The following is a 26,958-nucleotide window of genomic DNA, read 5'->3' on the forward strand; positions in this document are numbered from 1 at the left end:
ACTTTGTTTAGTCCTTCACTACTCTTATTTTTCTATATCTTTTCTACTCTAAGACTTTGCCTCTTCTCTCACATGCACATAAGGTTACTTTTCCTTATATCTTTTTCTTTCTTCATGTTGTGGTTTCACAATGCACACCCCATTTATCCTAGAAATGGGGACCTGCTAGTAAATTTTTTGTCTCCTAGACCCATAGTCTGGGGCCTGGGTCATTTTGGAAACTCCGCTTGGAGTCTACATCAAGCCCTAGTCCTCTATCTAAGAAACTCAAAGATTAGAACTGGAGAATTTGAGCATTAAAGGGTGATTTTTAGTGTGCAAAAAATTAGCTTATTGGGGGAAAATTATCTATTTTGACTAGTGTTGACACAATTTTGTTAGTCTAAGTCTTTGGGAGTCCTCATTTGGGTCTTCTAACATGAGCTAATTAATGTTTGTTTCTTTGTGTAGATAAAAAGGTGTCCTTAGCTTGTTGGGGTCATAACTTTTGACCTAGAGTTTGGAATTCAAAACTGTTTACACTGTTGGAAAGAAGAACTAAAAATCTAATGTCATTAATCAATTTTAGGTATTGATGAAAGATTCAACTTGAAATTTTGATCAAAAGACCTCTAAAAAAGCTAATTAAAAATACTTAGAAAATCTTGTTAAAAAAGATATGGAAATGTTTCAAACACTTGATCATTCTTTATAATCTAGATCACCTCATCTTTGAGCTAGAAGGATTGGGTAGTTGGAGAGAAGAAAAGATCAAAGATATAGAGGTCAAACACATGAACTAGAATAGATTCCTCACCTTATGCAACTATTAATGACAAGATTCAACACAGGTGCCTTGAAATTTTAGGTAGAAGAAGCAGAAAGAGTTCAAGTTTATGAAAGTGTTTTGATTTAAAAAGGGTATAAATCATCAAAAGGATCAAAGTAATTACACAAAAGTGATCCCAGGCCTTGTTTGAGAAAAACCCAAAGACCATTTTCAAAACAAAGAACTTTGATTTATCAGTGAATTAAGTACCTTGTACAATTCCCTAAAGGTGTGCAAGTGCACAATTTGAAGGTTTGGTGAATGAATTATCTCTTAAGGTTTGCAGGTGCACATATCTAAAACATCTAGAGGCCCCCTGAGGTCCTTAACATTACCATGGCTTCCTTTCTTTCCGTAGTTGCTAAGATCATACTCAAACCCATGAATTTCAAATTCTAAGGAATGTCTAAGAAGTCACATTTCATGATTTCCATAGGGAAATGAGGGTAAAGTATGAAGCTATAGACTTATTATCTCCTCAAGAAATCACCTCTCTTATCCAAAAATTCAAAGGGAAACATCCACACATTATTTTGGTTGAAGGTCAATAAGACCTAGATGATGGAATCTGGAAAATTTTGAAGTTGAAAAAAATCAAGCTCTAGAAAATTCTAAAGTTGAAAAAAATCTAACTCTGGAAAATTATGAAGTTGAACAAATTCTAACTCTAGAAAATTCTAAAGTTGGAAAAAATTCTAACTTTGGAAAATTGACACTTAGAAGAACTTTGATGTTTTGGCAAATTGAGCTTCCTATGTGCACTTCTTATGAAAGTGTTTGGCTATAAAGAGGGTATAAATCATCAAAAATGGGCAAAGTAAGTACCAAAAAAGTGATCCCACACCTCGTCTAAGAAAAACCCAGAAACCATTTTCAAAACTAAAAATTTTGATTTTTTGTTAAATTGAGCTTCTGAGCTTCTGAAGTGTGTGGGTGCACTACTTGAGAGGTGTGCTTCTTCTGAGGTGCACTGAAAGTTTTTTTTGAAGAATTTAGAGGTGCACTAATAGTTAACTATCAGTTCTAAATTTAGAGCTTTCCATGCATTGGAAATGCATTCTGAAGGCAGTTTAACTCCTAGAGATGCCTAATGAAGATGGACTTTTATTTTTGGTACTTACAAAGACTTATACATCATATAATGGATTTATTCTTCTTATTTTCTCATGATTTATTTGTTTTAAGACATGTAAAGGATCATGCATCCATTAAATGATATAAGTAAGGATGGAGTATTACTTAGCACCTATTAGAGAGTCAGTTTGTACATAAATAGATTTGTTTTATTAATTTAGAAGCAAATGTTTGCATAAAGATATCTCTCACTCTCAACAAAAATTGAGGAGAAGATTTCTTATAAATTTAGGAATGTAATATGTATTCTAGGCCGCCATTATTTTGATGCAATAATACATGCTATTGGTGCTCACATTTGGAGTGTAGTGATTCTTACCTAAGTGTGTTATATTTTGTGGATATATGTTCATGGAATGTAATTGAGCTAATATTTTTATTGTTTTATTTTGGTTGTGCAATCTTTTAATTCTGATGTTTGCTGCATGTTTACAAAATTCACTGACATACTTAGTTTGAGAAGAGATCGCCCTATTGTTCCTACATAGATTTTTATCTCGCATGAGTGCACTTTTTGTTGCTTTGTGTTTTGATGAAAAGTGAAACATCTTATGGTTACTAAATTCCCATTGACAATTGCATCAATGGAATTAAGGAAGCACTACTCCTATTTTCATTGGTTATCCACTGATCTTTTTAAATGCTTAACTCATAGATGTGTTGTTTCCATGGCTTATGTCTGTTAGGAATTTCCATTTCATGTTACTTGCTTAAACTTCTTGTTACCTTATCTTTGTTATTTTCTTTGCTAACCCTTGGTTAAATTAGGAATTCATATAGTTGCATTGTTAGATTGCATTCATTCAAAAATGGAAAATATCAAAAACATATTTTTTTTGTGGTTAATTTTGAAATAACAAGAAGATTGATCATTTGATCTAAAATTGGTTTGAACCAGCAAAGGCCTCCTTGTGAACAAGCACATTTCAACTGAGCAAATTCTAGTAGGTTGCAAGATCACCTAGAACCTTGGAGTTGATCCTAGATCAGCTATTCAAGAGAGAAGTTAGAAAGGATTCCTATTGTTAAGCATCATGCAAAATGACAACTCAACACTTCATATGTTCACAATCTCTCTCATATGATTCTAGGCTTAGAATCCTTCTTAAATAGACATTTTGTGAACATTCTAGATCTTGATTGATAGTTTACACTTTACCATCTTTTTTCATTTACATTCCTTTTTCTAATTGGTTGAATTACTTGCCTATGGATCATTACCTTCTACAATGATGTGTAATCAACATCTTAGCTAACTCTTCAAATGTTAAATATCATAGAAATTTTGGCCAAAATTTTATACATATGATTTTGTGTAATTACAAACTCTCATATCAAAATTGAACTACTTAGCACTTGAATTCTCTAACGCTCGATCATACCTAAACCTTCATTATTACTTGACTTCTATATAACTATTTTCTCAACTCTTGATAACTTATCAATATGCTCAGCTCATATATTTTCTCAGTCTCTCCTAAATGCTTGACAATCATTGTTTTTCTTAGTATAAGTGTTGTTTTCTCAGCCTTTACTAGATAACTCATTTGCAATGATGACCTTATAATCTTGCCTAGTAAATGACTAAGTGTTTGGATACTAATCAATAACATAGGCTTAGAGATCAATAGGAAGCTCCTAAAGTGTGACCTCTTGCATCAATTTGTAAGATATTTTTCTCATAACAATTGATGCAATGAAACATCTCTGCTTAGTTTTATTCAAGTATGGGAATGTCCTCTAACTTACTTCTTAGATACTCAAAAGCACTCATAGGTAGTTCTTTAGTGAATATGTTAGCTAACTATTCCTTTGTGTTTACATATTCCAGTCCCACTTCTTTGTCTTGTGTGAGCTCTCTCAAGGAATGATACTTGATCTCAATATGCTTGGTCATTTTATGCCTCACAATGTTTGATTCACCTCAGCACAATCATCATTTTTTGACAATCTTTGTCCAATCACCATAGGTTATCCCAACTGGTCCTGAATCTTCCATAATAAAAGTCTTAAAATTTTCTTTGATATACTTGGATTGAGTGATGAAAATACCTTTATTCATGTGATACACTTGCAAACCAAAAAAGAACTTAATCTCTCCATACATTAACATTTCAAACTCCTTTTTCATTTGATCAACAAATGACTTTCTCAATGAGTATTTTCCTCCAAAAATAGCATCATCAACAAAAATTTCAGCTAGCAATATGTTGTTTTCAACTTCATTTTTTAGATGTAGATTGATATTGTCATTAGTTCTTGCAAAACCATTTTTCACCAAATAATTTTGTAACCTTTCATACCATGCTCGAGGGGCTTACTTCAAACCATATAAATCTTTTTATAACTTACATACCATATTCCTTTTGTTTGGATCAAAAAATCCTTCAAATTGTTCAATGTAGACTTCTTCCTCTAGAATTCCATTCAAAAATGCAGATTTTAGATCCATTTGGTACATTATGATTCATTTGTAGGAAATACATGTAGGAAAATTTCTCACTCCTAATCTTTCAATTGGGGAAAATTATTTACCGTAGTCAACCCCTTCCTCTTGCATATATCCTTTACAAACCAATCTCACCTTGTTTCTTATGACATCATCTTTCTCATTCATCTTGTTTCTGAAAACCCACTTAGTTTCGATCTCATTTTTATCCTTTGGTCTGGGTACCAATGTCCATGTCTTATTATTCTCAATTTTCTCAAATCCTTCATTCATTTCCTTGATCCAATCTTCATTCTCCAAATAATCTTTAGTAGATTTAGGCTCAAACTCACATAATAATCATGTATTATTCTTTAGTGTTCTTATTGTCATGAATCCTAAATCTTTATCTCCGGTAATTTGATCTAGTGCATGATGTCTTCTCTAATACTTTTCCAATATAGGTTTAGGTCTTTGTTCCTCTTGTTGTTGTTCGCTAGATTCTACATGTTCAACATATTTTTCTATCTCTAGCTACAACTTGGCTTCCTTTATATATTGGTTGATAATCATAGTCTATGACTCAGCCCATGTAGCCTGATGCTTGGTAGATTTTTGATGGTCAATAGAACTTTTTTGTAGAAGCTTGGTAGTCCCTAATTGTCAATGCTTGACAGCCACCTTTTCTGGTTTAGGTAAGGTGCTAGGTTCACCTTCATAGATGTTGATGCAAGGGCATATGAGTTATTTTCTATTTACCTTGGTAGTTTGATGCAAGAGCATCATGGCCATCATGTTATCCCACTAATTCTATTGGTTTCTATTGAATTACAAACATTGTCAAGTACCAATAATTATTCATTCATTTTTCAGTTGAGGTTTTCCATCATTGTGTTAACCCTCTTGTTAGTGTGTTATCCCATTTCACTCTATAGTATATGTGTCAAGCTATCCTTCATGTGCTGAGTATTCATGTTGGTGTCAAGTGATCTTGTATGTTCTAAGTGTCAATATTTTTTTTCTATGTCTGGTTCTAGTTTGGGCTGACCTAGAGCGTATTTAATTTCATTATGGGTATTTAATATTTTTTGAGAGCCTACTTGTGGCTTGGTTATGCATTTAATGTAAGGGTATGTTTATTTGGTAATTTGTAATAGGTCAACTTGTGGTCATGCAAGTATTTAAAGGGTTCTTTGGTAGAGTATTAGGTATTATGATTTGATGATGGATCATTATTCAAGCATGGAGATATAGAAGTTGGAAGTGTGGAGTCTTATCTTGGAGTATTTTGGAGATAGAAGTTCGTATTTGAGTCTAGAGATATGTTCTTCTCTGAAAGATGTATTATTCTTCATAATAGTTGTAACCTAGAAGGTTGTACAGCCAGGTATGTTGGATGTAAACTTCTTGATTTTAATATATAAAATATTGTCTCTCTAGACCTAAATCTCGTTCCTCCTATTCATTTTATGTTATGTGTTTTTTTGCTAGTTTTTGGATCACCTCATTTTGGGGGTACATTTGGATTAGCATTGCATCATTTGGTATTAGATATTAGTTGTTCTTAAGTGTACAAGCAGATCGTCAAAGTGTGAGGTAGTTTGTATGAGGACCTTAGTTGGACAAAGTTTATCAAAGAAAGGTTTTAATTTAGAAATCCTAGCTAGTTGGTGATTTGGTGTAGGGTGGCAGATCTGTGGATTTGACCTACACTTGTAGAGAACTCACCATTCAACTATTGTTTGTATGTTTAAAGATGGTTCGTGGAAGGATAAATGTGGATCTATAATTATTTGATATGTTGAGGAAACTTGCAGCCAAGGTAGAAACTATTGAGTTAGCACAAGACCCCAGAAGACATCTTGATGATGTTGAGAGCAATGAATATGATTATTTTGGGATGATTTACATGAAAGAATTGAGTTGGAATCTAAGGATTAGAAAGAGGGTTTTCTAGCTGATTAAAAAGATTATGAAGACAAGAAGACAAATCATGGAAGTCCATGATGATTTTGCTAAAGTTGATGAAGTATCTTTTGGTTTTCATGAGCAGCTGGATAGATCTGACATGGAAATTGTAGGGTATCTTGTTGTGCACAATGAGATTATTGAAGAGGAGAGTTTCACTTATGTTGGTAAGGAATTAGATATTGCTATTTTTTAGCATGATAGTAATGTTGAAGTGGATGTGATTGAGGACTTATCTATTGTTGTCATTGCTAATCTAGAGTTATACGTTCATTCTGTTAGAGATTTTTGATTTGGATGTTGCTTGTGGTAAGAAGATGGATTTACTTTCTAGTAATATGGTTGAGGGTTTTAGAGGTGTTATTGATATGTATTTACATGACATTTTTTTTTTTGATATGAATATGAACTTATATGTTGCTGCTAAGATATTGAAGGATATGGAAATTACTACTAACATAAATTTTGATGATGTTGTTGAACTACATGTTGCTAGAAGAAAGAGTATATACACCGTTATGAGTATGGATGACATATGACAAAGGACCAAAAAATCCTTACTACCTCACAAACAAAACCACAACAATATGTAGCCAAAGAGAAGATAAAATGCTTCACAAAGCATGTTTTTATTATATTGAAAATTCTTATAGCATCAACAAGATGATATCATAGATATGACTTCTTCCTAAATAAGTTTATAAACACTTCAACATAAGATAACTCCCAAATAAGAGCTTCCACAAGAACAGTCTTCAAACCAAGAGCTTCACCAAGAGCTTCCACCAAGAGAACTTCCACAAAGAAGAGTTTTATAAAGAAGAAACTTCCTCTCAAGATATTACACACTAAGATCTTGTTGGATATATAGATGGAGTAACTAGGGGGGTGAATCAGTTACCACAAAAACAAATCCATAGATCCCTTAGATGTATGATAAAACTACTTAATGTTGTCACTCGGTAAACATACTTAAAATGTTGTAACTCAATAAATGTTGTATATGTTAACTTTAATAAATCTTAAACATCCATAGAGATTAACATACAAGCATAAAATAAATAACATGAACACAAGAGACACCATATTTAACATGGAAACTCAATATGGAAAAAACCACCAAGTAACTAGCTACTAATGTTCACTCTTCTGAAGTGAGCCCTATTAGGAGCCAACCTCATTAAAGGTTACAAAACACATTGTTGGGTGTGACCTTGTTAGAGGATTTAATCACCCTATTAGGAGTGGCCTTGTAAGAGGTCTTTAGAACAATTCAAGGGAACTGTCACCTTGTTAGAGGATTTACAATTGGCTATTAAACCAACTCTACTAAGAGATATTGGAATCACTACTACAATGGTAAGAAAGTAACAATGAAATGACCTGAATAAGATGTAGTTGCATTGCTGATATAGATCTTTGTTCTACTTCATACTAGATCCTTCATGATCAAATATAACTTTGCTACTCCTCAAGGATATCTGACCATCCTTCAAAGTTCGCTCACACATTCCTTCTCAAACAATCAATACACTTGCATACTCACTCATACACTTTAGAATTTTCAACTTGACCTTTTATATATACCATTCAGATTTTCAAGTCAGCCTAATTACAAGTTACAATAATCAATAATCATTACCTTAGTTAGCTAGAATCAATACTTGAAACAATTAAACTTCATTTCTCAAATTAACAACATACTTCGTTGGTTGACCTTGCTCAATAAACACTAATCATGAAATGATTTCCAATGTTGACCAACAGAAGCTTGGTTAACATTGTGATCTTGCAAAATCCTTTGGAAACTAAGTTAACTCAATAAATACTAACTTTTGACCAACTTCCATTTGTTAACCATGAGAGCTCAGTTAACACTACTTTTTGCCACATTTTCCTTCGATGCCCAAGTGAGCTCGATAGACACAGTAATTTTTAGGAATGCTTAGTAGACACAGACAATTGCCTTGCTAAGTAACTAAGCTTGGTAAGCATTGTCTATCAACTAATATGACATTTGTGTAATATCAAAGACAACACACAATTAGACAATTGTATACAAAAATCTCCCTCTTTGGCATTGATGGCAACACAACATGTCATAGCACAATGAAATTTGAAAACAAGTCTTTTTCTAATAGAAATTTTCTCCCTCTTAGATTTTATGCCACAAAGTTTTCCAATGCAGAAATCTCCCTCTATGAAGGAATTACATAGCTTCTTCTTCAAACAATAAACTTTCCCTCAAACAAATTTCAGAAAGATGTGATAGTAAACTCTCCCTCTTTAACAACACATGCCAAAGACAACACATACCAAATGAGTATCAATGTACCTTGATTACTGGTTCATATGCAATGTTCCCTTGACTATGTTGCATCAACTAATAGATCTTATACTTGGTTCTTGTTGATGCATCACTAGATCTTTATTTTAGTGAGCTTCAAATAGGGGAATGACCCCTAACTTACCTCTTAGATACAAGAACGCATCCTTAGGTAATGGCTTGGTGAATATGTCTACAATCTGTTCTTTTGTATGGATATATTCCAATGTAATTTCTTTTTCCTGAACCAATTCTATGACAAACTAGTATTTTATAGCAATGTGCTTGGTTTTGGAATGCATCACTAGATTTTTTGATATATTAATTGCAATTGTATTATCACAAAACATAACAACTGGTTCTTTGATCTCAACCTTCATGCCTTCTAACAACTATTTAAACTAAACAATATTAGAACAGTTCACTACTGCTACAACATACTTTGCTTCTAGTCTAGATTGGGATGTGCAATTTTTCTTTTTGCTTGTCCAAGATACCAACCTTTTTTCAAAAAAGAATTCTCTACCACTTGTACTTTTTTTTTCATCGATGCTTCCTTCCCAATCAACATTAGTAAACACTTTTAAGTCCAAATTTCCTCAAAGTTTATACCATAAGCCATAATCTTTAGTGTCTTTCAAGTATCTCAAGATTCTTTTGATTGCCATCATATGATTTTCTTTGGGTTTTTCTGAGAATCGTGCCACTATACCAACTACAAGAGCAATATCAGGCCTTGTATGAGCTACATATTGTAATTTTCCAATCATTGATCTATATAAGGTTTGATCCACCTCTTTTGAATCATCATCTTTGGTAAGCTTTAGTCCAATACACATGGAGGTTCCAACTGGTTTACAATCTTCCATACCAAACTTTTTGAGTATCTCCTTGATATACTTAGACTGAGTGATGAAGATACCATTCTTGCTTTGTTGAATCTAAAGACCAATAAAGAACATAATACACCAAACATAGACATTTCAAATTCTTTGTTCATTTTCTCTGAAAACTCTTTGCATAGATCACCATTCCCTATAAATAAAATATCATCCACAAATATCTCTACCAATACAATCTTATTATCTAATCCTTCCTTGATGTACAAACTATTATTATAATTAGTTCTCTAGAAACCAATCTGAATAAGGTAGTTATGCAATCTCTCATACCATGCTCTAGGGGCTAATACATATCTTTTGATTCCTCTTTCAATGCAAAAGTTATTGGATTCATTGGAGATTAATCCACCACCTCTCTTTGATCTTGAGCATTTCAATCTTTTCCCTGTTTCCTTCTCTACTCTTGTCAAATACCATTTGAACTTCTCAAATACATCTGACTTCTCTCTTAGATACATAATAGTCATCAACAAAAAGAATTAAAAAAATTTCTCCAGTATAGCTCTCAATTCCAATAGGTCCACACAAATCAATATGCGCAATTTCTAAGATATCTTCATAATGATATTTTTTACTTTTAAAACAACTTTTTTCCATTTTACCAATCTAACAATTCTTGCATAGACAAACATCAGGTTTCTTCAAACTAGAAATGCCTCTTACTTTCCTGAATTTACTTATTTTCACCATGTTATCAAAATTTACATGACATAAACTTCTGTGCCATAACCAACTTTCTTCAACTTGAGCAATAAAACATGAGCACTCACCAAGATCAAGATAAAACAAGTTACCTTTTGTTTGCTTGCCTGATCCAATCAATTTTCCTTTCTCATCCAGCAATCTTGCTTTGCCATGCATGAATTCCACCTTGAACCCAATGTTTATTAGTTATGCCACACTCAACAGATTATGTTTTATTCCTTCAACCCAATAGGCATTATCACATACAATTTTTTTGGTTAATGAGATTTGACCTCTTCCTTTTATGCAACAAGGTTCATTGTTTCCAAACCTTACACTACCACCATCATAGTCTTCAAAGTGTTCAAACTTTGTTTTGTAAATAGTCATATGATGTGAACATCCACTATCTATGATCCATGTATCATTCTTTCTCACATGAGAGATAAGTGCCATTTTATCTTCTTTATCATCATCAAATTCATCTTTCATAGCAATGTAAACTATTTCAACTTCACTATTATCAGAATCCTTAGAGTCCTTAGCCATAAAACATGTGTTCTTACCTTTGTCCTTGAATGATTTGAAATATTTCTTACAATTGTACTTGTGACCTTTCTTCTGATCCTTGCTTTGATTGTTTGGGCACCTGGCTACAATATGACCAATTTTTTCACATGAAAAATAGATTAGGGGAACTTTACCTTTGTATTTTCCTCTACTTCTGGAATATTTCCTTGCAAGTAGAGCTTAAACAACTTCAAGATCACTATGAAAACTTTCCTTTGATTCTTCTTCACTTTTTGACTGAGTGTCCTTTATTTTCTTTCCTTTTTCCTTAAGTGAAAGCATGGCTTCAAATGTAGATTCAATATTCTTGGAAGCTAGAACATAATTGTCATAGTTATCTAGCTTGAAGACTATCAATCTTCCTACTAAGGTATCCAAAGTTATCTTATGATTTGTCTCACACCTTCTTTCTTGAATTGTAGATACTCTAATTCAATAAATGGGAAGCAATGTTCTAAGAACTTACAACTATTTCTTCCTTGATTTCTCCTCTAGATGCTTTAATAGTTTTGACACTTGCTTTGATCCTTTCAACATATTTGACAATATTTTCATCCTCTCTCATTCTCATCTAATCAAATTGTCCTCTAAGGCTTTCTACTTTGGCTCTCCTTACATTGTCATCACCACCATAGATATATTTTAGCTTGTTCCACATTTCAAAGGCAATTTTGAAATCCTTGATATAATCAAATTCCTCATAGCTAAGAGTAGATGCAATATCTATCATCATGGTGTTATGGTTCTTTTTCTCAGCAATTCACCAATAGATAGTGTACCAAAAGGAGTTGTGTATTCTTCATTGAGTTGTTTCAATCCTAAATCACCAATGGAAGCAAGATGAAGTCTCATGAGACCTTTCCATGCTAAAAAGTTATCTCTGTTAAGCCTTGGAATTTCTCTCTTGTAAGACATCCTAATCTTTAGCTTAGGTCCTTGGAACCTTTCCTACAAGCACCAATAGCTCTGATACCAATTGTTGGAAATATAGATGGATTAACTAAGAGGGGGGGGTGAATTAGTTACCACAATAAAATCCACAGATCCCTTAAATGTCTAATAAAACTAGTTAATGTTGTCACTTGATAAACACACTTAAAATGTTGTAACTCAATAAATGCAGTGTATGTTAACTTTAACAAATCTTAAACATTCATAGAGATTAACATTCAAGCATAAAAGAAATAACATAAACACAAAAGACACCAAATTTAACATGGAAACCCAATATGGGAAAAACCACCAAGTAACTAGCTACTATTTTTCACTCTTCTGAAGTGAGCCCTATTAGGATCCAACCTGGTTAAAGGTTACAAAACACACTATTAGGTGTGACCTTGTTAGAGAATTTAATCACCCTATTAGGAGTGGCCTTGCAAGAGGTCTTTAGAAAAATTCAATGGAATTGTCACCTTATTAGAGGATTTACAACTGGCTATTAAACCAAATCTGCTAAGAGATTTTGGAATCACTGCTACAATGGTAAGAAAGTAACAATGAAATGATCTGAATGAGATGAAACTAAATTTTTGATATAGATCTTTGTTTTACTTTACACTAGATCCTTCCTGATCAAATATAACTTTGTTGCTCCTCAAGGATATCTAACCATCCTTCAAAGTTAGCTCACATTTTCCTTCTCAAACAATCCATAAACTTGCATATTCACTCATACACTTTAGAATTCTCAACTTCACCTTTCATATATATGATTCAAATTTTCAAGTTAGCCCAATTACAAGTTACAATCATCAATAATCATTACCAAAGTCGTCTAGAATCAATACTTCAAACAATTAAACTTCATTTCTCAAATTAACAACATCCTTTATTGGTCAACCCTACTTAGCAAACACTAATCCTAAAATGATTTCCAGTGTTGACCAATAGAAGCTTCGTTAATAGTGCAATCTTGCAAAATCCTTTGGAAATCAAGTTAACTCAGTAAACACTATCTATTGACCAACTTTCCTTTGTTAACCATGAGAGCTTAGTTAATACTACTTTCTGCCATATTTTTCTTTGACGCTTGAGTGAGCTCATTACACAGTCTACGTAGAGTAATTTCTAGGAATGCTTGATAGACACAAAAAATTGCCTTGCTAACCAGCTGAGCTTGGTAAGCATTATCTATCAACTAATATGACATTTGTGTAACATCAAAGACAACACACAATTAGACAATTATATCCAATAGATCTTTCACCTCCAATCTTGCTTACAAGAGATTACACCATGAGAGCTTCACTACCAGAGCTTACACTTGAAGAGTTCGATTACAAATGATCATAAGCCTTTCTTAAATAGGCACTTATCACCTAAGATGTTACACACACAACCAATGTGGGATAAAAGGCAAATACAAATACCTTACAATAAATATTTAATTCCCACCCAAATATAACTAAGCACCACCATGTGGCACAACAAATAATATGACCAAGTTTTATGATTTGTATAATAGTTTTGAGAAGGATCATATTGATATATCTAATGTGAGATATATTATAGAAAACAATCTCAATTTGAAGGATCTTGAGAGCAGAGTTAACTAGAAAGTCTATGAAAGACTCATTTAGAAGAAGGTTCCTGCAAGGGAAGAAGATCTAGAACTTAGGAAATCTATTCTTAGAACTATTTGTAAGACTAGTGACAAAGAAGATTAAAAGATCATTGAATAACCTCACACTATATTTGAGAAATAAATTAAGACTATTTCTATTTATGGTAGGTGAAAAATAAAAACTAAGAAATGAGACTACAACTAAAATTGTCAAATATTGATAGAATCTAAGGAAGCATCTCCTCTAGCACCTAGAACCTAAGAAGTGTTAGTGAGTAGTGACACCATGTAAATTGATCAAACCATTGTTACTATTGTGGTTTCACAATGCACAACCTATTTGGAGTTACAAAATGGGGACCCCCTAGTATATTTTTTAGTTTTCCAAACTCCTTAGTCTGAGGTCTAAGTCTTTTTTAGGGCCTTACTCAGTTTCTAAGCCTATTTTGGTTCACTGTTTGAAAAATCAAGTTGACAAAAACTAGATATTTTTAGGGAAAAGTGAATTTTGGTGCTGACATGTGCACTGAAACACCTTAAAGGTGAGAAAGGTGTGCCAATATTTTTTTCTTTAGAAGTGTAAATTAGGTTTTTAGTATTTTAATAAGGTTTAACATTCTAGGTCATTTTTGTCTGCAATTAGGGTTTGCTTAAGGTTTGATTTTCAGCTTTTTGTTCTAATGTTTGCTTCTTTATGCAGATAAAAAGGGCATCCTTAACTTGTCGGGGTCATAACTTTTGACCTATAGCTCAGAATTCAAAATCATTTGCACCATTGGAAAGAAGAACTAAAAATCTAATTTTAGTCCCTAAAATAGGGAGCCTCTGGCTACCCAATTTTAGGGACTGATGAAAGTTTCGACTTGAAATTTTGAGCAAAAGACCTCTGAAAAAGCCAATTAAAAGGACCTAGAAAAGCTTGTTAAAAAACATATATAAAAGTTATAAAAATTTGATCATTTTGGATAATTTGGATCACTTGGCCTCTAAGTGCAAAGGATTAGGTAGTTAGAAAGAAGAAGTCATCAAGGAATGGACTTCATAGTACACAAAGTGTGCATAACACAAAAGGTGTGGGGCATAACATGTAGGTGCACATATCTAAAACATCTAGGGGCCCCCTAAGGTCCTGAACATTACCATGGTTTCTTTTTCTTTTGTAGCAACTAAGATTACACTCAAACCCATGAATTTCAAGTTCCAAGGAATGCGCAAGAAGTCACACTTCATGATTTCCACAAGGAAGTAAGGGTAAAGTATGAATATTTAGACTTACTATCTCCTCAATAAATCACCTCTGCTATCCAAAAGTTCAAAGTGAAACATCCACACATCATTTTGGTTGAAGGTCAACAAGACCCAGATGATGGAAATTGGAAAATTCTGAAGTTGAAAAAAATTCTAACTCTAGAAAATTCTGAAGTTGAAAAAAATCTAACTTTGGAAAATTATGAAGTTGAAAAAAATCTAACTCTAGAAAATTCTAAAGTTGAAGAAAAATTCTAACTTTGGAAAATTCTAAAGTTGAGAAAAATTCTAACTATGGATAATTTTGAAGTTGAAAAAATATCTAACTCTCGAAAATTTTGAAGTTGAAAAAATTCTTTGGAAATTCTGAATTTAGTTGAAAAAAATTCTATGGAAAATTCTAAAGTTGAAAAAAATCTAACTCTAAAAAATTCTAAAGTTGAAAAAAAATCTAACTCTAGAAAATTCTAAAGTTGAAAAAAATTCTAACTCTAGAGAATTCTAAAGTTGAAAAAAAATTCTAACTCTGAAAAATTCTGAAGTTGAAAAAAAATCTCTCTAGAGAATTCTGAAGTTGAAAAAAAATCTAACTCTGGAAAATTTTGGAGTTGAAAAAAATTCTGACTCTAAAAAATTGGCACTTAGAAGAACTTTGCAATTTTTGGCAAATTGAGCTTGTAAGCTTCTGAGCTTTTGAGGTGTGCTTCTTCCAAAAGTGTTTGGCTATAGAGAGGGTATAAATCATCAAAAAGGGAAAAAATAAGTACACTAGAGTGCTCCCAAACCTCATCTGAGAAAAACCTAGAAACTATTTTCAAAACTGAGAACTTTGATTTTTTGGCAAATTGAGCTTTCGAAGTGCGCCAGGTGCATAGGTGCACCAAGTGTGCTAAGTGCGCTACTTCTAAGGTGCACCAGAAGTTTTTGAAGAATTTAGAGATGCATCGATAGTTAACTACTAGTTCCAAATTTAGAGCTTTCCATGCACCAAAAATGCATTCTAACGGCATTTTAACTCCTACAAACATCCAAAGAAGGTTGAGCTTCTATTTTTGGAATCTCTAGAGACTCCTACATCATCTAATGGCTTTCTTCTTCTTCTTTTCTCATGTTTTCATTTTTTTAAGATATGTAAAAGCTCATGTATCCATTAACTAATATAAATAAGGATGAAGTCTTACTTAGCACCAGTTAGAGAATCAACCTGTACATAAATAGATTTGTTTTATTAGTTTAGAAGCATATGTTTGCATAAAGAGACCTCTCACTCTCAACAAAAATTGAGGAGAATATTTATTATAAATTTAGGAATTTAATATGTATTTTGAGTCATTATTTTGATGCAATAATATATGCTATTGGTGCTTGCATTTAGAGTGTAGTGATTCTTTGCTAAGTGTGTTATATTTTGTGAATGTATGTTCATGGAATGTAATTGAGCCAATAGTTTTATTGCATTATTTTGATTGTGCAACTTTTTAATTCTAGTGTTTGCTATAGTCTTACAAATTTTATTGATGTACTTAGTTGGAGAAAAGATTACCATATTGTTCCTACATAGCTTTTTGTCTCAAATGAGCACACTTTCCATGGCCTTGTGATCAAATGAAAAGTGAAACATCTTATGGTTATAAAATTCCAATAGATGATTGTATCATTGGAATTAAGGAAGCACTACTCCTATTTCTATTGGTTACTTATCAATCTTTTCAAAGGCTTAACTCACAGATGTGTTGTTTTCATAGCTTATGTTCATTAAGAATTTACTTTTCAAGTTATTTGCTTAAACTTCTTATTTCCCTATCTTTGTAATTTGTTTTGCTAACCCTTGGTTAATGTAGGAATTCATATAGCTACATTGTTAGATTGCATTCATTCAAAAAATAGAAAAATAGAAAAATATATTATTTTTTGTGTGGTTATTCTTTTGAGATAGTAAGCAGATTCAAAATCTTATCCAAATCAGTCAAAACTAGCAAAAGCCTCCCTATGAACAAATACATTTATCTTTAATTGGGTGGATTCCAATAGGTCACAAGATCAGCCAGAACCTTGGAGTTGATGGAAAATCATCTTTTCAAGAGAGGAGTTTGAAAGGATTCCTGCCACTAAGCATCATGCAAATTGATAGCTCAATAATTACCATTAACATTGATGAAATCAATCCATTTGAAGGTTCCAAACTTAATGAACCAAATACCAAGGATATTGAGGACAAATTGAGATATATTGAAGAGGAGAAGAGACTAATTAAAGAAGAGAAGAAGAAAATGGAGGAGGCCAAACAAAAATTACTTGAGGAAGAAAAGAAAAGAAATGAAGAGGAGGAAAATAGGAGAATTGCAAAAGAAGAGATGAGAAAGAAAACTAAGGAAGATGAAAAGAAGAGATTGGAAGAAAAGAGAGAAAAGGAAAGAGAAAAGAAAGAAGAAGAAGAGATAAGAACAAAAGAAGCACCTAAGAAACAAAGAGAGGATGGTACTAAACCATCTAGTTCATCCACTTTTCTCTATCTTATTAGTTTAGCTACTGATGATGATGATCAAATAGATTTGATCTCATCCCTATCCAAGCTTATATAGAAGAATAAAATAGTGAAAAGCTTATAGAAAAATTTGATTGAAGTTACTAACAGACTACACAATACCTTGGTAGTATAGCACACTGAATCAAATCCTGAATAGAGGGCACAAGCAGTGCTGAAATCATTTGATGAAGAGTTTACCAACTTGTCGAATGTTGCAGAAGCAAAGGCACAAATTTCCCAAGATGCTAACTTGTTTAGCACCATCTGTCAAAACATTAATAATGATTTGGTTAATCTTGATATTTGTATCAAGGAACTTTGAAAATGCTAATAGGATGGGAAAACTTTGTATGTTAAGTGTACCTTATCATACAAACTAGCTAAAGACATTGATAGTCAAATAGAAAGAAAGATGAGTGACCTAGAGGCTCTATCCAACCAGATCCAGCATCCATCTTGCAAAGTAGATGATTTTGAAGGACAAGTGGCTAGCATCCATAATGATATTAGGAAACTAAAACTTCAAAAGAAACAAATTTTGAAGAGGATATCAGATTTCAAAGAATCTATTACTCCGAAATTATCTTTTGTTTAGAAATAGTTGGAGGAATGTGTCAAGGCCAAGGACACATATTCTAACTTTTTGTATTCAAATCTTAGTGCAGTTGAGATTGCATCATATTCTTTATGTGTAATTCTCACCTCAGCTAAATCCACCAAGGAAACATGGACTAAGGGTATGGATAGTTTGAAGGAAAACTTTGATTATTGTATGAAGATCCTATCAACATAAGGAAGGACAATATTTTTGATAGTTTTTTGGACAGATTTCTGACATTTTGACCTTTTTCATTGATGTCAATGGGGGGGGAGGGGTGTAATTGCAAAAAATTGGAAAGTACTTGAATTATCAAAAGGGGAGAATATTATAAGTACATAATGTGAAACATATTGTAAGGGGGAGCATATGTAAAGTTGGAAAATTTGTAATAGATGTAATGTTATATGTTTATTTTTGTTATGGTAAGTTTTTGTCACTTAGCCAATTTTCCCTATTTTCTTGCCATCAATATCAAAGGGGGAGATTGTTGACAATTGGCTAATAGTAATATGCAATCATTGTCATTTATAGCAGCATATGATGTACATGCTCACAAGAAACCTCAAAAATAAAGATACTTAGTGTTTGGTAATTAGGAAATTGTCTAAGTACAGAATTTGGTTTATATCAGTGTATTGTTTTGTTTATAACTTGTTGCTAACATCATATTATGACTAGCAAAGTCAGATAGAGATAGTATACATGTTGGTGATACATGTATAACCTTGAAAGTTAGTACAGACTATACAAAATAGAGATAATCATGTTTAAAGTGAAATAGGACAATGGAATTGAAGGAATGGATTATTTCATTTACAAGATAATTACTTTTCCAATTAGGGCCAACATCCTAGATGTTTACTCTAAGTTGGAAAATTAGATTATGGTCTTAGCTAACCCAATAGAAATTTTTGTAAAGGAATGGTATTTATGAAAAGTACATCTTGTGATAAGAAGGGTAAGTAATTATGATTACAAGTGTTATCTTGTAATTGTGATTATATGCAAACTTTTGTGAAAGGGATATATGTGAAATTTTATATGAGCTATTTTGTGATCTAAGATCAAGATGAAGATTATAGATTAGTCAAGAAAGAAGATACAATACTTATATTACAGAAGTCTGATTACTTTTTTGGGCAGTGAGTTCTTCTTGTAATTGGAATTGCATGTTTGGACAATGGGTTCATCTTGCATCTACTGTACTAAACTCCTAACAGGGTTGAAATCTTCTAACAGGGATTTAAAGTCTCCTAATAGGGACTCCTTATACTAAATTTTCTCATTGACTCCTAACAGGGTTCATCCTCTAACAAGGAACTTATATATCAGTATATTATCTAGTGGGTATCATCCCCACTGGGGTTTTCTTAGTTAACAAAATATGGTGTTATGAGTTATCTGTGTGCATTGTTATTGTTATTGTTATTGTTTAGCATTACTTTTTTTCTTTGTTATGCATGGTTTAAAGTAAGAAATAATATCTAGTTGGTGACTAAAGTTTGTAGATTACTGATTCACCCCTCCTTCTCAGTAATCCCTATTTCTAACACTTACAACCTCTCTCTAGTATTTCAAAGCAACTTTCTTCTCCATCATGAGTGTCCTAGCACAGTCTAGTATAGATATATTCCTCCTTTCAGCAATTCCATTTTGTGGAGGGATCATAGGTGCAGATGTTTTTCTTTTGATTCCTATATCATTATAGAACATCTCAAACTCATTTGATGTAAATTCTCCACCTCTTTCAATTATCAGACATTTCAACCTTTTTCCTATCTCATTTTCAACTCTAGCTAAGTGTCGCTTAAACATTTGGAAAGCATCATATTTCTATTTCAGAAATATAATTTTCATCATCCTAGAATAATCGTCAACAAAGAGGATAATGTACTTATCAACCTTGTAGCTTTTCACATTAATTGGTCCACACAAGTTCACATGAACAATCTCAAGAATTTCTTTTGAGGTGTGAGTCTTACTTTTAAAACTAGATTTTGTCATCTTGCCTAACTAACATTGTTTGCAAATTATATTGTTAGGTTTCTTCAATTTAGGAAAACCTATGACTCTTTTCATGTTATTGATACTCACTAAGTTATCAAACTTAATGTGACATAACCTATTGTACCATAACAACACATCATCAAATTCTACAACACAAGTAGCATCATTCATATCAAGATAAAATAGATTACCTCTAGTCAGATCACCTTTCCCAATTATTTTCCCATCAGTATCATAGAGCTTTGCTATCTTGTTCTCAACCTCAACTTTTCAACCTGAACTTTTCAGTTGTGACACAATCAAAAAAATATACTTAAGTCTTTTAGCATAATAAGCATTGTCACATGTAATCTTTTCTATGAGTTTGATAGATCCTTTACCTTTTATTAGAGAGGGTACATCATTACCAAACCTTATACTATTTCCATCATTTACTTTTATCTCCAATCATGTGATATGAACACCCACTATCAATGATCTATCTATCATGTTTGCTCACATAAGACACTAGTACAGTTGCCTCATCCTCATCATAATCATCCTTCATTGCAACATACACCACTACATCATCATGGTCATTAGATCCATCTCTATTTTCCACTTTTATACTATAGCATGACTTCTTTCCTTTATCTTTTTAATATTTTTTGTCTTAATCTCTTTTACTTTTGTATTTGTCTCCACTTCTATTGTTCTTCTTCTCTAGACATCTAGCCATAATATGACCAACCTCATTGCAATTAAAACAAACGATGGGTAACTTACCTTTGAAATTTTTTTTGCCTCTGTGAAATCTCCTTGCTACTAGTGTTTCAAGTTCTTCTACATCCTCCTCATCTATATTAATGTTGCTAGAAACATATTTTACCTTTTTATTCTTCTCTTTAGGTTCCTTTAATAATAGTTTAGCTTTGAAAGTAGATTCAACATTCACAGATCTGAAGTTATCAAAATTAGAGAGCTCAAAGGTAGTGAGCCTACCTACCAAGCCTTCAAGATTTAGATTAGAACCTAGGATACATCTTAAGTCTTGTATGGTAGAAACTCTAATGGCATAGATGGGAAATAGTGTTCTCATTACTTTTCTTAATACAGTCCCATCATCTCTCTTACCCTTAGCTCCTCTTATAGCATTAACATGTTTTATTCTAGAGCAATATTGAGCAATTTTCTCACCTTCTTGTATCCTCATATCATCTAACTTACTAAGACTTTCAGATTTGGCTCTCAAAATAGTTGTCTCCTCTATAAAGTATGAAGAGCATCCCACATCTTCTTTGCATTGTCACAAGCCTTGATGCCAATGAACTCATAATAACTTAGGGTAGAGGCAATCTCCAATAGTGTCTAATTATGTTCTTTCTTCTTTTTTACATCATCAATAATTAGGGCTCCAACAAAGTTGATGCGCTCAATGGTGATGGTATATTGTGTATGGCCTCCAAGACCTCCTAGGTGTAGCTTCATCAAATTTTTCCATGTAGGGGAGTTCTCTCTATTGAGCTTAGGTACCTCTCTTTTTAACATCTTGATCTTTTTCTTCTAGTAACTTCAAACTAGTCCTCTTAAGAACTATGACACTCTAATACCAATTGTTGAAATTCTTTAGAATAAATAAGATAGGCGTGAATTAGTTATCCAAGGTCTAGATGTACAAATAAAAAAATTTAATTCTTAGTAGACCCATATCCATAAAACCTTATTATGCATGCATTCATTAGATCATACAATACTTAAACTTTGTAGGTTATTGTCCTAGGTCAAAAAAACTTTGTAGAAGTGTAAACATGAAATATAATAGATTCAATAATACATTTGACACAAGGATTTTACATGGAAACCCTATTTGGGAAAAACCACCAGTATCATGCTACTAATTCTCACTCTTCTTAAGTTATGCCCTATGAAAGGCCAACCCTATTAAAGGTTACAATGCACACTGTTAAAGGTGACCTGGTTAAAGGATTTCAATCACCCTATTAGGAGTGAGTCTTTTTAGAGGACTTTAGACCATTCCATTAAAAATGTCACCCGGTTAAAGGATTTAAAAATTATTTTTAGGTCAACTTTAATCCAAATGATTTACCCTAGACTAATACAATGATTAGAAAGTAACAACAAGCCTTGATCTGATAACAAATTACAACTCACAGATTATAGATCTTTGTTTTAGTACTCCATTCTACTTGGCATTCACACACTTTAGCTCTGATAGCATGTTCACCCTTCGAACATACATACTCTTAAGCCTTCTCGCTCTGCATGCCAACTGCACTCACTTCTATTTAGCCACTGAATGAAGCAATACTCTAGACTCCTTGTCTTCCTTAGGTTCTCACACATGACAACCTTTGCTTCTGACAATATCTCTCTATAAATAGAGGATTAAGATCTTTTTTCACTTAACCACAATCATCCATTTTAGGATTAGGTAGGACTAGGTAGGATACAATGACTACCCACTTTTCCATTTGGTTCCTTTAGAAACTTCTTCCTCAATCTTCCTTGAACTTGCCACAAAATGGTTTACCTTGAATTATGTGCCACAAGATCATCATAGTTATCTTCCACATGCTTCACACAATTCAAGAAAACAAAATAGATGGCTCACATCCATCAAATCTTTGATTTAAAATAAATACTAGCACTTGGCATCAATATGTTGTCACTCGAATTTTATATTGTTCTTCCACTTGGCCAACACTAGTTTACTCAATGAACACTAAAGTGTATTAATGCTCAGCATCAACTAAACTTTACTCAACATATATTGGCAATTTCTTGACTTATGCTAATTTTCATCTTTGCTCGGCATCTCTTGATTTTCATGAATCTCACTTATTTCTACTTGGCTTGCATTGACTACTCGACAAGGCTCGATAGACACTTTTTATACTTGATCTTCTTCCAATATTAACTTGAGTAATCTTTCATTTCTTACTTTAAGTAGATAAAAAATACACTATAGTATCAATGTCTTACTTGGTCTTGGTGATTCGTTTTCATATCAAATAACTCAACCTTTCTCTAAGTTCTATTGTTATCTCCTCTTCTCAAATCCTCTCCATCAATCAACTAAATGATAGCTTTTAGACCAAAAAGAAATTATCTCACCAACAGGTAGTAGGTTTGACATCATTGATAAAATAATGATTGTTCTATTATAGGTTCTTCACTTCAAAATAATCTTATATCAATAAAATTTGCCTAATACTTTTTAAGGAAACAAAAAAAATCAATTGCAAATGCTCAAAATATATATAGTGGAAGCATATTAAGACACATAGTCACATGAAAGAGAATGGGACATATTGTAGATCTCTCAAGAAAGTGACTACAACTTAGTTTCTCCTTTATACTAACATCAACATATGATCCATGCATAGAAGTGGTGTAATACAACATAAGAATATATAATCACATGATAAAGCATTTAAATTAAATCATTAAATTAATTACTATTCACCATTTGGGAATATACTTACTAAAGATAAAAGATAGATCTACATAGCATAAAATCACACCAGAAATGAATCCAGTAACATTCATTTGATAACACATAAATCATAATCCATGTTTGAATAAAAAATAAACAAGGTATCATCACAAAGTATCATGCCACATCACTAGCATCATCATATGAATATGATCAAATTAAATAACATCATCTAACATCTAACAACTATGATAATTATAATCAAAATAATTTATAGTCATTGAAACATCTCAATATGAAATTATAATCCATAATTCCAAACCCAAATATAAATAAATTATTTTATGCATATATAAATGTAAATAACAGCTAAACTACTAGATAGCATATATGGTCTGATACTTTACCTATCCCATAGAGTAATTCTAAAGAAGTATCACTAATCTCAAATGAAAAACATGCCAGATAACTTCATATGGCATCAACATATCAACAAGGCCAAAATACTACTAATAACTTAATTGGACATATAATAATTAAGTCAACACTATTGTAGGAACCAAAATTAGGTGCAGTGCACAATACATCAGTAGTGCAACCATTATTCATATCTCAAGGGTACTCATATATTAACATCATGATACCATATGAATATAGGTAACCACTAACACATACATAAGTAAAACCATTCAATGCATGATAAGTATAAAGCATAACCAATCTACTGATACAATAAGTTGTCCCACCATAATCATTCAAAGAGAAAGGTCATGCCTGTCAGGACAACACACTAAAATCAAGTGGGAGAAACATTACATCATCTCCCCCCCCCCCCCACAATACTAGGATTACTTATGGAAGCCTAAAATCAAACAAGGAACTGAAGCACACCAAGTGCAGGGTAAAAAAAAATCAAACATAGAATAACCAACTGACTTCTACACAAGTCCAACCAAACTACTACAGTTCTCACCAACCATCTCATCAATCTTAAACACAAAGGAAATAGTATAAATATCTCACCAAATCCTTCAACAAGGTGCATAATATGTGCTAGGAAAACTCGTCTAGTCCTGGTCTTTACACTAAGAGGCATCAAATAAGCCACTCTACTTCATCATGAGGTGAATTGCAAATCAATACCTACCAAGAAACCACTCTCTAGGATGAAGATGAAAACACCATAAATTTCAAATCAAGTTGGAACCTTGGGGAAGAATCATCCCAAAAATATTGAAGAAAACTATAATTATAATTAAGAACATTCTTAAATATACCCAAAATATCACTAACTCACCCTCAAATCTCAAAGGATGAAGATTCTCTACCAAATTCACACTCTTGTGAGTGATGCTACATCCAACTTAGGGTAAAAATAGGTACAATCATACCAAGTTTCATAATGACAACCAAGAGCACTCACATAAAAGAGGATCAATAGTGCACTTCTTCTCTACAAATGGATACGTATAATAGACCTTATCACCAAGAGTAGGATAAACATCATTTCAAAGGTATAAAGAGGTCAACTATCATCAAGAACTAGGGCCACTTAAACCAACTAGACATGACGTCAACTTTCAATTAGGTTGTAACGAATTTCACTAGTGAATAAGATCTCATATTCAACTCCATACCAAATCACATGATGGTAATATATTCCCAAATATGTCATGTCACTCTAGTCAAAGGTTAGGGATAATACTCTCAACCTTCAATTAAAACCCAATATCCAACTTCAAGTCTAACAACAAAGAGACAAATTAGAAAAGATAGTATCATGAAGATATAAGAATAAGGAGATATAGCTACAAAGTGGCAATACTATAAAGGGAGTCTTAGCCATCCTCCACACTATATCATCCAAAGATGAGTTGGAAAAAATCACAACCATCTAAACACTCACCCATAAAACTACATATGGAGGTGCATCCACACCAACTCCCTTATTCTAAAAGAGACAAGCACTAGAGCAATGCATGGTCATCAAGATCCACTACACAGATCAATAGGAGGACTAAGTCACACCTAATTACCCAATTAATCAATGTTGATAAATAAAATTATCAATGTCTCTAAATAACATCATGGCCCAAAATAAGAATCTTAATATGCAATTACACAAATAACAAAGCATTACTTCAAGCTCAAACAGTACCACATAAGATATGCAAGAGCATTTACTATAAGTAGCATGTAGATAAAGACACATACTAATGTATGAAAGAGGTTTTCAAAACATAATTATTCATTCTTTAACAAATCCAAATACTTGAAGCACCATAATCTCATTTAACATGGTTAACATTTACTTGTATATTAAATAATGCAATCATGAACATCCATACCAACAATCAAATGCATTTTAAATTAATTAACACTTATTAAGTGCATACATCATTACCAACTCACTTTTCTCTTCATGTACCATACAAGATTTTCTCATTAATGAATAAAATACCTTCTCATCAACATATTTGCAACCACTTAACAAATATGTTGTAGTATGTTCTCTATGATATCCTCCCTTACGCATACTATCAAACATTTGTAATGAACATGATAGAGTCACAAAATATAAAAATGGACAACGATAGAAAATATTCAAGATAGTCACCATAAAACATAAGAGGAAAATCCAAATGGAGAATCATCAACTCTAACATAAATCTAAAAAATATGCCCATTTTGACAATCAATTGTCACAAAGAGAGAGATAGAGAAATTTTGGAAATCAAGGAGAATATCAAAATGATGCTAGCCCAAACAATATGTGGAGAGATCCACCAAGACAATAAAATAAGATGTCCATAAATTACATTTACATGCATCATCTAAAAAAAACAACACAAAAGGGAGTAAATGCCACACAATGATGTTGAATAAATCATCCCAGCAACATTAGAGAATACACTCATACACATCAAATAATTTACCATGAATGACCTTATGTATATGAATAAATATATTATCTTTATGAATGCATACGTGCAATATTTTAATGTAAATTTCCTTTATTCCTTTCCCTTCATGCAACAATATATCACACAAGGTCACATGGTACAAGATTTTAGGTTCCCATGATGCTATTGAACAAATAGTTCTAACTAATGTCTCACAACTATTTATCTAATTCATAGATACATAATCATAAAATAATAATACTACTTAATGTATAACCAACTAGTATGTGATAATTGTACTATATCATGAATAATTGTTTTTAATGTAATTATTAATTATAGCTATTCCATCATTATTATCCCCCTTATTATACCACCATAAAAATAGTTTTGGCTAACTTAGTATGCTAGTCATTTAATATTATCTACCAAAAATTTACTATCATAATTTCTACCATGTGTCCTATTATCTAGTTTTGAAATTGATTTACACTAACATCAAATATCTATTAATAATATAATTCATTATTATTATTATTATACTTATTTCCATACTATCAGTTAAATTAATAACCTAAGTATCAACTAATTAATCTAACTAACAACTTATATCATTTACTCTAACTATCCATTCTATTCTTTAACTAAATAAACAACATTATTTACTAATAACATATGTACTCTACATTAACCTTGCATTCCATTTTTAATTTTATTCATAACTAATTAATTATCCACTATCATATACATTCATATCCACTGGCACCAAATTACATCTGAATTCATCATTGACTAGATTCTAAACACTAATTTCTAACACTAAACATTAACTAATACTAATCCTAGATTTACT

Source organism: Cupressus sempervirens, chromosome 6, assembly GCF_028749045.1.
Source record: "Cupressus sempervirens isolate cs-2001-9-10 chromosome 6, ASM2874904v1, whole genome shotgun sequence".
NCBI classification, from domain to species: domain Eukaryota; kingdom Viridiplantae; phylum Streptophyta; class Pinopsida; order Cupressales; family Cupressaceae; genus Cupressus; species Cupressus sempervirens.